This window comes from Triticum dicoccoides, chromosome 4B, assembly GCF_002162155.2.
Source record: "Triticum dicoccoides isolate Atlit2015 ecotype Zavitan chromosome 4B, WEW_v2.0, whole genome shotgun sequence".
Lineage (NCBI taxonomy): Eukaryota > Viridiplantae > Streptophyta > Magnoliopsida > Poales > Poaceae > Triticum > Triticum dicoccoides.
The window spans coordinates 487,879,500-487,891,433 of NC_041387.1; positions in this window are offsets into that span (position 1 = coordinate 487,879,500).

The window sequence follows — 11,934 nt, forward strand, 5'->3', positions numbered from 1 at the left end:
GGGATGGAGGAGCACGGGGGAGAGATGAGTGGGGTGGGGTAGGTCGTGGGATGGAGGAGCAAGGGGGAGATGAGTGAGGTGGGTAGTTCGGTCGTCCATCTTAAGTGGTTAGTTTGTAGCTGCGGGGTTGGTCGTAGTTTGTAGCTGCGGGGTTGGTCGGGAGATGTTAGCAGAATAAGAAAGTGGTGTGCAGCATAAGACTTTTAAGGGTGTTATCATAATAGGCCCACCCTATATATATATATATTGTGTGCGTGTATATATGTTAGTCCCCTCCCACCTCTTAGACGCATACTATATACCATCATAACACAAACAAAAAATTCTACCTTGCCAGTCAAATTAACCTCACTACGGGCTGTTCGTCAAAGTAGTGGACGATGACCTCGCGGGCCCACACAAAGCGACATACGGAGTATCGAGTGTCGTGTAGGTCAACCATCGACTGCATGTGGCCAAAACATGTATGTATGAAAGGGTTGTGTAATGTTTTAAATTACGAATTCACGACTCTGATGTGGCACCGGCCCGCCTAACAAAATGGCCAACCCACACGGTGGCTCACAACTCGTAGTGTACTGCAAGCCACTCGCCACCCCCAGACGCACACACCCACACACACACCGCGAATTCATCGCAACTATGATGCATGTTAAATTAATTATCTCGCGGTAAACATATATATGTTACCAAAGGAGGGACATTTTAATTTCAAAAAATCAGAGATCATTAAAATGTTTTAGTACATTAACTGATTGATTTTCTACGGGTATAATGTGCAAAAATTAAATTCGAGCTAGATGCACACGTGACAGTGCACCTAAATGGATTGCAAAAACACAGGTGTCTCACTAGGTGCATGTTTACTCCCCGTGCAACAAATTTCAAACAATGAGAATCTTGACTTTTAAAATCTAGTACATCCAAAACTTATTTGAAGTTCATGAAACTTATCGTGTTATCATATGGACACCAATATAAAGTTGCATTGTACTTTTTTGGGTCAAATTTGAAACCAGTTTTGATGTAATCTTTATCTAATTACAAATGGGAGATTATTAACAATTGGGAACCAATATCCCAAACGGACTATTTATTCGAACCGTGAGTGTTAGACTAACAATGGATATGTGCCATCCTTCAGTTAAGCAAAAAATAAATCGGCATCATTAATCATCCAAATAGAAAAACAATATATGTGCCGCCACGCGACCCGTGTACCGTGCGAGCAGGCGTGAGTTGACGGGACGCATCCGAGCAGTCCGCCACGCAGGCAGACCGGGAGGCGTGCGTGCAGGTGCGTGAATTGACGGAGGCGTGCTCGCTGCACAGTGTCATCGGGAGGCATGCGAGGAGCTGTTTGGAATGACGGTAGGCAAGCCAGCAGTCCGGTGCGCAGGCTCACCGGGAGGCGAGCCAGCGGTTTGACCGCCGCCCGCCTCTCTCCCACTACTCCATATTAATGGTGCGCCCGAGCAGCCGCACCCCCATCCTCGCCACACACACAATCCCCTCTCTCCCCTTGCATCCTCGACGCTGCTATCAGTCATCAAAGCCGTCAGTGTATGAGGATGCCGCCGAAGTGCCCCATCGGAGGGAGTGGCGACGCCGGGGCTGCTAAAGCACCGGAGCACGACATGGAGATGGAGACAAAGGTTGTCGTCACCACCGGCAATTTATCGCTGCAACCTGACATTGTCGATGGCGTCGAGCTTCCACAGCCGGAGGCGGAGTTCCACACCGACTCTGGTGACGACTCGGGCGACGACTCCGACGACCACTGATACGTCCATTTTGCATCATGCTTTTATATCAATATTTATTGCATTATGGGTTGTTATTACATATTTTATCTCAGTACTTATGGCTATTCTCTCTTATTTTACAAGGTTTACCATGAAGAGGGGGAATGCTGGCAACTGGAATTCTGGCTGGAAAAGGAGCAAATATTGGAAACCTATTCTGCACAGCTCCAAAAATCATGAAACTCCACGGAAGTCAGTTTGGAATTAATAAAAATTATTGAGCGAAGAAAGCACCAGAAGGGGCCCACACCCTGGCTAGGAGGGTGGGGCGTGCCCACCCCTACTGGGCGCGCCCCTGTCTCCTGGGGCCCCTGGTGGCCCTCCGGTGCACATCTTCTGCTATATGAAGGCTTTTACCCTGGAAAAATCAGAGGCAAGATTACGGGACAAAACTCCGCCGCCATGAAGCGGAACCTTGGCGGAACCAATCTAGGGCTCTGGTAGAGCTGTTCTGCCAGGGAAACTTCCCTCTGGGAGGGGGAAATCATCACCATCGTCATCACCAACGATCCTCTCATCGGGAGGGGGTCAATCTCCACCAACATCTTCACCAACACCATCTCCTCTCAAACCCTAGTTCATCTCTTGTATCCAATCTTGTATCCAAAACCACAAATTGGTACCTGTGGGTTGCTAGTAGTGTTGATTAGTCCTTGTAGTTAATGTTAATTGGTTTATTTGGTGGAAGATCATATGTTCATATCCTTAATGCATATTATTACTCCTCTAATTATGAACATGAATATGCTTTGTGACTAGTCACGTTTGTTCCTGAGGACATGGGTGAAGTCTTGCTATTAGTAGTCATGTGAATTTGGTATTCGTTCGATATTTTGATGAGATGTATGTTGTCTTTCCTCTAGTGGTGTTATTTGAACGTCGACTACATGACACTTCACCATTATTTGGGCCTAGAGGAAGGCATTGGGAAGTAATAAGTAGATGATGGGTTGCTAGAGTGACAGAAGGTTAAACCCTAGTTTATGCGTTGCTTCGTAAGGGGCTGATTTGGATCCATATGTCTAATGCTGTGGTTAGGTTTACCTTAATACTTATTTTGTAGTTGTGGATGCTTGAAATAGGGGTTAATCATAAGTGGGTTGCTTGTCCAAGTAAGGGTAGTACCCAAGCACCGGTCCACTCACATATCAAATTATCAAAGTACCGAACGCGAATCATATGAGCGTGATGAAAACTAGCTTGACGATAATTCCCATGTGTCCTCGGGATATCTTTTCTCATTATAAGAATTTTTCCAGGCTTGTCCTTTGCTACAAAAAGGATTGGGCCACCTTGCTGCACTTTATTTACTTTCATTGCTTGTTACTCGTTACGATTTATCTTATCACAAAACTATTTGTTACCTACAATTTCAGTGCTTGCAGAGAAAACCTTATTGAAAATCGCTTGTCATTTCCTTCTGCTCCTCGTTGGGTTCGACACTCTTACTTATCGAAAGGACTACGATAGATCCCCTATACTTGTGGGTCATCAAGACTCTTTTCTGGCGCCGTTGCCGGGGAGTGAAGCGCCTTTGGTGAGTGGAACTTGGTAAGGAAACACTTATATAGTGTGCTGAAATTTTCTGTCACTTGTTACTATGGAAACTAATCCTTTGAGGGGCTTGTTTGGGGTATCTTCACCCTGACCAGAAGAGCAAAGAGTTGCTCCTCAACCTACTAAACCTACTGAAAATATTTACTTTGAGATTCCTTCGGGTATGATAAAGAAACTGCTAGCTAATCCCTTTGCAGGAGATGGAACATTGCATCCTGATTTACACCTTATCTTTGTGGATGAAGTTTGTGGATTATTTAAGCTTGCAGGTATTCCCGACGATGTTGTCAAAAGGATTGTCTTCCCTTTATCTTTGAAGGGAGATGCATTGACATGGTATAGGCTATGTGATGATACGAGATCTTGGAATTATAAATGATTGAAGTTGGAATTTCACCAGAAGTTCTATCCTATGCATCTTGTTCATCGTGATCATAATTACATATATAATTTCTGGCCTCGCGAAGGAGAAAGCATCACTCAAGCTTGGGGGAGGCTTAAGTCAATGTTATATTTATGCCCCAATCATGAGCTCTCCAGAGAAATGATTATTCAAAAAAATTATGCTCGGCTTTCTCCCAATGATCGCAACATGCTCGATACCTCCTGTGCTGGTTCTTATATGTTGAAGACTATTGAATTCAAATGGGATTTATTGGAAAGGATTAAATGCAACTCTGAAGATTGTGGTTCCGACGATGGTAAGGAGTCAGTTATAACACCTAAGTTTGATTGTGTTAAATCTTTTATGGATACCGATGTTTTTCGTGGATTTAGCGCTACGTATGGACTTGACTCTAAGATAGTAGCTGCTTTTTGTGAATCTTTTGCTACTCACGTTGATCTCCCTAAGAAGAAGTGGTTTAAATATAATCCTCCCATTGAAGTAAAAGTAGTTGCACCTATTACAGTTGAAGAAAAGGCTATCACTTATAATGATCCTATTGTTCCTACTACTTATGTTGAGAAACACCTTTTTCCTGTTAGGATAAAGGATCATGCTAAAACTTCGACTGTTGTTCATAAGAGTAATACTAGAACTTTTACACCTCCTTAGCAAATCAAAGTTGAACCTAGTATTGCTATGGTTAAAGATCTCTAGGATGATAATTTAGATGGGCATGTTATTTATTTTTGTGGTGAGACTGCTAATATTGTAGACCTGATGCTAAGATACATAGACCTGTTGTAGGCATGCCTATTATTTCTGTTAAAATAGGAGATCATTGTTATCATGGCTTATGTGATATGGGTGGTAGTGCTAGTGCAATACCCTATGACTTATATAAAGAAATTATGCATGATATTGCACCCGCTGAATTGGAAGGTATTGATGTTACTATCAAGCTTGCCAATAGAGATACTATTTCACCAGTTGGGATTGTTAGAGATGTTGAAGTCTTGTGTGGGAAGGTTAAAATCCTGCTGATTTTCTTGTTCTTAGTTCCCCACAAGATGATTTTTGTCCCATTATTTTTGGTAGACCCTTCTTGAATACTGTTAATGCTAGGATTAGTTCCCCACAAGATGATTTTTGGTAGACCCTTCTTGTTCTTACCTGTTGAAATCCTAGGGGACCCCCCTCCACCCAAGGGTGATCCCGTGTTTGAGCTCAAACCATTACCTGATAATCTTAAGTATGCTTATCTCGATGAAAAGAAAATATATCCTGGTATTATTAGTGCTAACCTTTCAGAGCAAGAAGAAGAAAGATTATTGAAAACTCTGAAGAAGCACCGTGCTGCTATTGGATATACTCTGGATGATCTTAAGGGCATTAGTCCCACTCTATGCCAACACAAAATAAATGTGGAGAAAGACGCCAAACCAGTTAGAGATCCACAACAACTGCTAAATCCTAAGATGAAAGAAGTGGTAAGAAAGGAGATACTAAATCTCCTTGAGGCAGGTATAATTTATCCCGTTCCTGATAGTTATTGGGTAAGTCCTGTCCATTGTGTTCCTAAAAAGGGAGGTATTAATGTTGTTCCTAATGATAAAGATGAATTGATCCCGCAAAGAATCATTACAGGTTATAGGATGGTAATTGATTTCCGTAAATTAAATAAAGCTACTAAGAAAGATCATTACCCTTTACCTTTTATTGATCAAATGCTAGAAAGACTATCCAAACACACACATTTTTGCTTTCTAGATGGTTATTTTGGTTTCTCTCAAATACTTGTGTCAGTGGAGGATCAATCAAAACTACTTTTACTTGCCCTTTTGATACTTTTGCTTATAGACGTATGCCTTTTAGTTTACGTAATGCACCTGCTACCTTTCAAAGATGCATGATGACTATATTCTCTGACTTCTGTGAAAAGATTTGTGAGGTATTCATGGACGATTTCTCCGTTTATGGATCCTCTTTTGATGATTGCTTGAGCAACCTTGATCGATTTTTGCATAGATGTGAAGACACTAGTCTCATGTTGAATTGGGAAAAGTGCCACTTTATGGTTAATGAAGGCATTGTCTTGGGGCATAAGATTTCCGAGAGAGGTATTGAAGTTGATAAAGCTAAAGTTGATGCTATTGAAAAGATGCCATGTCCCAAGGACATAAAAGGTATAAGAAGTTTCCTTGGTCATGCCGGTTTTTATAGGAGGTTCATTAAGGACTTTTCTAAAACATCTAGGCCTCTGACTAATTTATTACAAAAAGATATTCCTTTTGTCTTTGATGATGATTGTTTAGAAGCATTTGAAATACTTAAGAAAGCTTTGATCACTGCACCTATTGTTCAGCCACCTGATTGGAATTTACCTTTTGAAATTATGTGGGATGCTAGTGATTATGCTGTAGGTGCTGTTCTAGGGCAAAGAGTTGATAAGAAATTGAATGTTATCCAGTATGCTAGTAAAACTCTTGATACTGCCCATAGAAATTATGCTACTACTGAAAAAGAATTCTTAGCAGTTGTGTTTGCTTGTGATAAGTTCAGACCTTATATTGTTGATTCTAAAGTTACTATTCACACTGATCATGTTGCTATTAAATATCTTATGGAAAAGAAAGATGCTAAGCCTAGACTTGTTAGATGGGTTCTCTTTCCAAGAATTTGATTTGCATATTATTGATAGAAAGGGAGCTGAGAACCCCGTTGTAGACAACTTGTCTAGGTTAGAGAATATTCTTGATGACCCACTACCTATTGATGATAGCTTTTCTGATGAACAATTAGCGGTCATTAATGCTTCTCATACTGCTCCTTGGTATGTTGATTATGCTAATTACATTGTTGCTAAATTTATACCACCTAGTTTCACATACCAGCAAAAGAAAAAGTTCTTTTATGATTTAAGACATTACTTCTGGGATGACCCACACATTTGTAAAGAAGGAGTAGATGGTGTTATTAGACGTTGTGTACCTGAGCATGAACAGGAACAGGTCCTACGCAAGTGTCATTCTAAATCATATGGAGGACACCACGCTGGAGATAGAACTGCACATAAGGTATTGCAATGCGGTTTTTATTGGCCAACTCTCTTCAAAGATGCTCGTAAGTTGCTTCAATAACACACGGTTCCCAAAATTGGAACCGCGTGCAATGACTTTTGTTTTGCTTGTTGTGTCAATCACACACGGTTGGCTCTAGCAAACCGTTCCCTCCGAAATTCTTTATGGGACAGAAAACCCTCACCACCCAATTCAAAAAAGAAAAAAGAAAACCCTCGCCATCCCCACGTCACAAAAACCCTCACCCCCACCCGCCTCCCCATGCCTCCAGTCCCCATTCACACCTGCACAAGCTCCTCCACGTCTATGCATGGCACCGCCTATCACGGCAGTAACCACTTAGCTCAACGCCTACCGCCGTTGCCAGGCTGCCGGCAAACCCCACCGTATTTCACCACTTCCACTTGCCTATGCCTATCGCCATCGACTTTCTCGATGCTGCTCGCGGTCGACCCAGCTCTGCTCGGTTGGGGAATCTGCCGTACTGAGGTTTTTTCTCATGGATGACACGGTAACTAATTTAATGAGATATTATCTCATCTCTCATCCCAGCTCCTCTGCCTACTTTAGTCACCCGGCGGAAATCGTCATGAATTCATTTTTATTCGAGCTGATTTGAGGGTTTTCTTTCATTCATAGAGTGTACAGTGCGCCAACACATCAGGACCTTGCGACCTCCACCAGATATTCCATCTCACCGTACCAGATGACTTGAGCATGTGCGCGTTATGTTCAATCTCACCCTAAATCGGTTGGCATGGCCTACTTTCCTGAAGATATTCTAAATATTGCTACATTTGGATAAAAGGTGCCACATGCACCATATACGTCAAAGGAGATTTTTCCCCTCTTCTTTCTATATTAGGAAAATTAATGAGGTATTGTTCTTTCGATTACTCTCATATTTCCATGACATCATGTTTACCCTATCTGTTTAATTATAGATTTTTGTCCTTCGATTTCAACTGTTGTACAGTTCTTTCAATTTGGGCCCATATTTGCATGTTACCATATTTTCTTTAACAATCCTACCACTTTCTGCAGCGCATCCCTTGCTATGCAACATATTATGTAGTGCACAATTTTTCCCTTTACATAGATCAAGGCTGCACGGATGTCATACTGCACACAAACCATGGATTTACAATCGTTGCTACAGTAAGACTTGATGAACATGGTGACTCCTATTTTGGCGCTGGCTTTTGGAAAGGAATTTCTAAGTTTTATGTAATGAAAGTTGGCACTAAAATTGGACTGCACATAAAAGGGCCTGGTCATGAGATATATGCTAACTTCTCGACAAAATCATCCGTCCTGACTTTGTTCGAAGTAAGTTTTCTTTTCAACTATCTGCATGTTGACTTACCCAGCAATGTCAAATGAATTGTGTAGTATTTAAGCAAACAATTGTTATTCCCTTTTCTTACTATATTCCTACCAATAACTTCTAGTTACCAATACATTTTTCTATTGCCCTGTTTTAGCTAAATATTCCCTGTACTCTCATTTCTATCAGAAAGCACTGCTGACAAGGAGACTCCAGAGGTGGAGAACAGGGCTGCCAACAAGCGGAGGCGGGGCGAACTAGAAGCGCAAGTGACTCCAGCAGGCATAGACTTCATCAACAGCCTCCCCGACGATATGTTGATAGTCATTGAGGGAGTCCCAGACTAGGGGGTGTCCGGATAGCCGAACTATCATCATCGGCCGGACTCCAAGACTATGAAGATACAAGATTGAAGACTTTGTCCCGTGTCCGGATGGGACTTCCCTTGGCGTGGAAGGCAAGCTTGGCGATACGGATATGTATATCTCCTACCTTTGTAACCGACTCTGTGTAACCCTAGCCCTCTCCGGTGTCTATATAAACCAGATGGCCTTAGTCCATAGGACGAACAACAATCATACCATAGGCTAGCTTCTAGGGTTTAGCCTCCTTGATCTCGTGGTAGATCTACTCTTGTAACCCACATCATCAATATTAATCAAGCAGGACGTAGGGTTTTACCTCCATCAAGAGGGCCCGAACCTGGGTAAAAACATCGTGTCCCTCGTCTCCTGTTACCATCCGCCTAGACGCATAGTTCGGGACCCCCTACCCGAGATCCGCCGGTTTTGACACCGACATTGGTGCTTTCATTGAGAGTTCCTCTGTGCCCTCGCGATCAGGAAGGATGCCTTCTCCCGTCTTTAAAGACGGCACCGTCGTCAAGAGAGCTTTGGCCGCCGGCCAAGCTGTCCGGCTAGGTGGTTTTCTTATGACCGCATGTTCGGCCACTGCTCCGACGATGACCTCTCAGGTCATCAAAAGCGATCTTCACGTCAGCCCGGAATTCACCGAGCAGTTAGATCCGATTGAGCTCTTCTCTGTAAACGAGCTCTTGGATCGCATCGCCGCCCTGGGAGTCGCTACAGACTACGATCAGATTGGGCTTAAACCCGATCTGAGAGAGATTAACTCTCCTCAGTCCACCCACCATGTTGTCGTGGTAGAGGAACAATGCGGCAACCCTTCTTCTACGTTTAAAACCAACTATGTCCGGATTCCCTATCCCTCCAGGCCGGATTCCCGCGAAGGGACGGACGCTAATCAAATACTGAACTTAGAGTCAGGCATCGGACTAGATTCGTTGGAAAGCATCCAGCAAGTCAAGCTTCCAAATCCGGAAACTTCTTGGCCTTTGAGCCTCAGATCGGGTGGGGTTCCGAACTTGATTCCACCCGCCCACCCAAACATAAGCGATCTATCTCAAATACGGCAAGAGCCCGATGAAACAGTACATCATTACAGGGCCAGATTCCTCCTGGTTATGAACAGGATAAAGGACTGCTGCAAAGAAAGCGCGATTTCAATTTTCTGCAACAATTGCACGGACAAGGGAATCATGAACTCCATAAGTCGTCGCGAAGTTACACGCTTCATCGACCTAGCGACTATTGTACAAAAATACTTTGCGGTAGAGAGTGCCAGGAACACCGAAACTAGGTTTTGGGACAGTGTGGCCTTGACCACAACCCTAGTCCGAAGTAAAAGGGTGCGCCATACTCAAGCACCTGGGTTAAAAACCAAAAAGCAAAGACCCCCTAAAGGGCATGGAACCGTACTGGAGGGCTGGCTCAACGAACCCTGCAAAATCCACAGTACGGAGGGCGCCACTCCAACACACAGCCTTCGATCATGTTGGATACTACGGCAGGTGGCCAAAAGTGGCGAAGGCTTTTTAGCCCCGGGCAAACAGCCCAACAGTACCGGTAGCATCAAATAACATGCGAAAATGAACAATCCGCGGCCTCGCCGAAGTCTACCAAGTAGCAACAGCAAATCCATGGAGTGACACGGCTATCACCTTCAACGCCAGCGACGAACCTAAATTCCGAACAGCTAGAGCACCAGCCGCATTGGTCCTCAGTCCGATAGTGGACGGCTTTCGCCTTACCAAGGTACTCATGGATGGCGGCAGCGCATTAAACCTCATCTACGAGGAAACCCTTCAAAAAATGGATATTGACTGGAGCCTCATCGAGCGAAGCAGCACAACCTTCAGAGGGATAATCCCTAGTCGAGAAGTACGCTGCACAGGAAAAATCACACTAGATGTAGTGTTCGGCTCACCGGACAATTACAGTCCGAGGAGGTCACGTTCCAAGTGACCCCATTCGGCAGCGGATATCACGCTTTGTTAGGGCGAGAGGCATTCACAATCTTCCAAGCTATACCCCACTACGGGTACATGAAGCTCAAAATGCCCGGACCCAATGGGATAATCACTCTTGCCAGTGATCCAGATACAGCACTCCGCGCTGAAAATAAGACAGCCGCACTGGCCCTAGAGGCATTGTCCGAAGCCCTAGCGGCAGAGGAACTAACTACGCTGCGCTCCACGGTGGATAGGGACGATGTGATACTCGATAAGATGTCCAAGTCCACCTCTTTTAAACCAGCAAACGAAACATTCAAATTTCAGGTCCATCCAACGGACCCCACAAAGACGGCCTCCATTGGGGCACAATTAAGTCCTGATGTCGAAACCGCACTGTGAGAATTCCTTCGGGAAAATTGGGATATTTTTGCCTGGCACCCTTCAGACATGCCAGGAATCCCACGCAGGCTGGCAGAGCACAGCCTAAACATCCTAAAAGGATTCAAGCCGGTCAAACAAGCTCTTCGGCGATTTTCCGAACCCAAAAGACAGGCAATGGGAGAAGAGCTAGCCAAACTCTTAGAAGCCAGATTCATCAGAGATATAAAACATCCGGACCGGCTAGCCAATCTAGTAATGGTACCAAAAAAGGACAAATCCTGGCGCCTCTGCGTCGATTTTAAAGACCTTAACAAGGCCTATCCAAAGGACCCTTTCCCCCTCCCTCACATCGACCAAATCATCGATGCTACCGCAGGGCACGATTCATTGTGCTTCCTCGACGCATACTCCGGATACCATCAAATCAAGATGGCGGAGAAAGACCAGGCCGCAACGGCATTCATTACTCCATATGGGCCATTCTGCTTCAACACAATGCCCTCCGGACTCAAAAACGCCGAAGCAACATATCAGCGCATGATTCAAACATGTCTGGCTACCCAGATAGGCAAAACAGTAGAGGCATACGTAGACGATGTGGTCGTCAAGACCAAACACGTCGAAACTCTAGTAGAAGACTTGAGGGTGACATTCGACAACCTCCGAGCATATGACATTAAGCTCAATCCGGAAAAATGCGTCTTCGGCGTACCAGCGGGAAAGCTCTTGGGCTTCATCGTATCCGGTAGAGGAATTGAAGCAAACCCGGCCAAAATCCGAGCTCTGTCACAATTGGATATTCCAAAAGACCTCAAGCAAATACAAAAACTAACCGGATGCGTAGCGGCCTTAAGTCGCTTCATCTCCCGTTTGGGAGAAAAGGCTCTGCCCCTCTACCGCCTCCTCCGGCGCACCGAACATTTCGAATGGACGGATGCTGCCACAGCCGGACTCGAAGAAATAAAGGCCATACTGGCAACAAATCTGGTCCTGGTTGCGCCCAACCTGGGCGAACCTATGTTATTATATATCGCAGCAACACATCAAGTCGTCAGCGCGGTACTCGTCATCGAGCGAGAGACAGA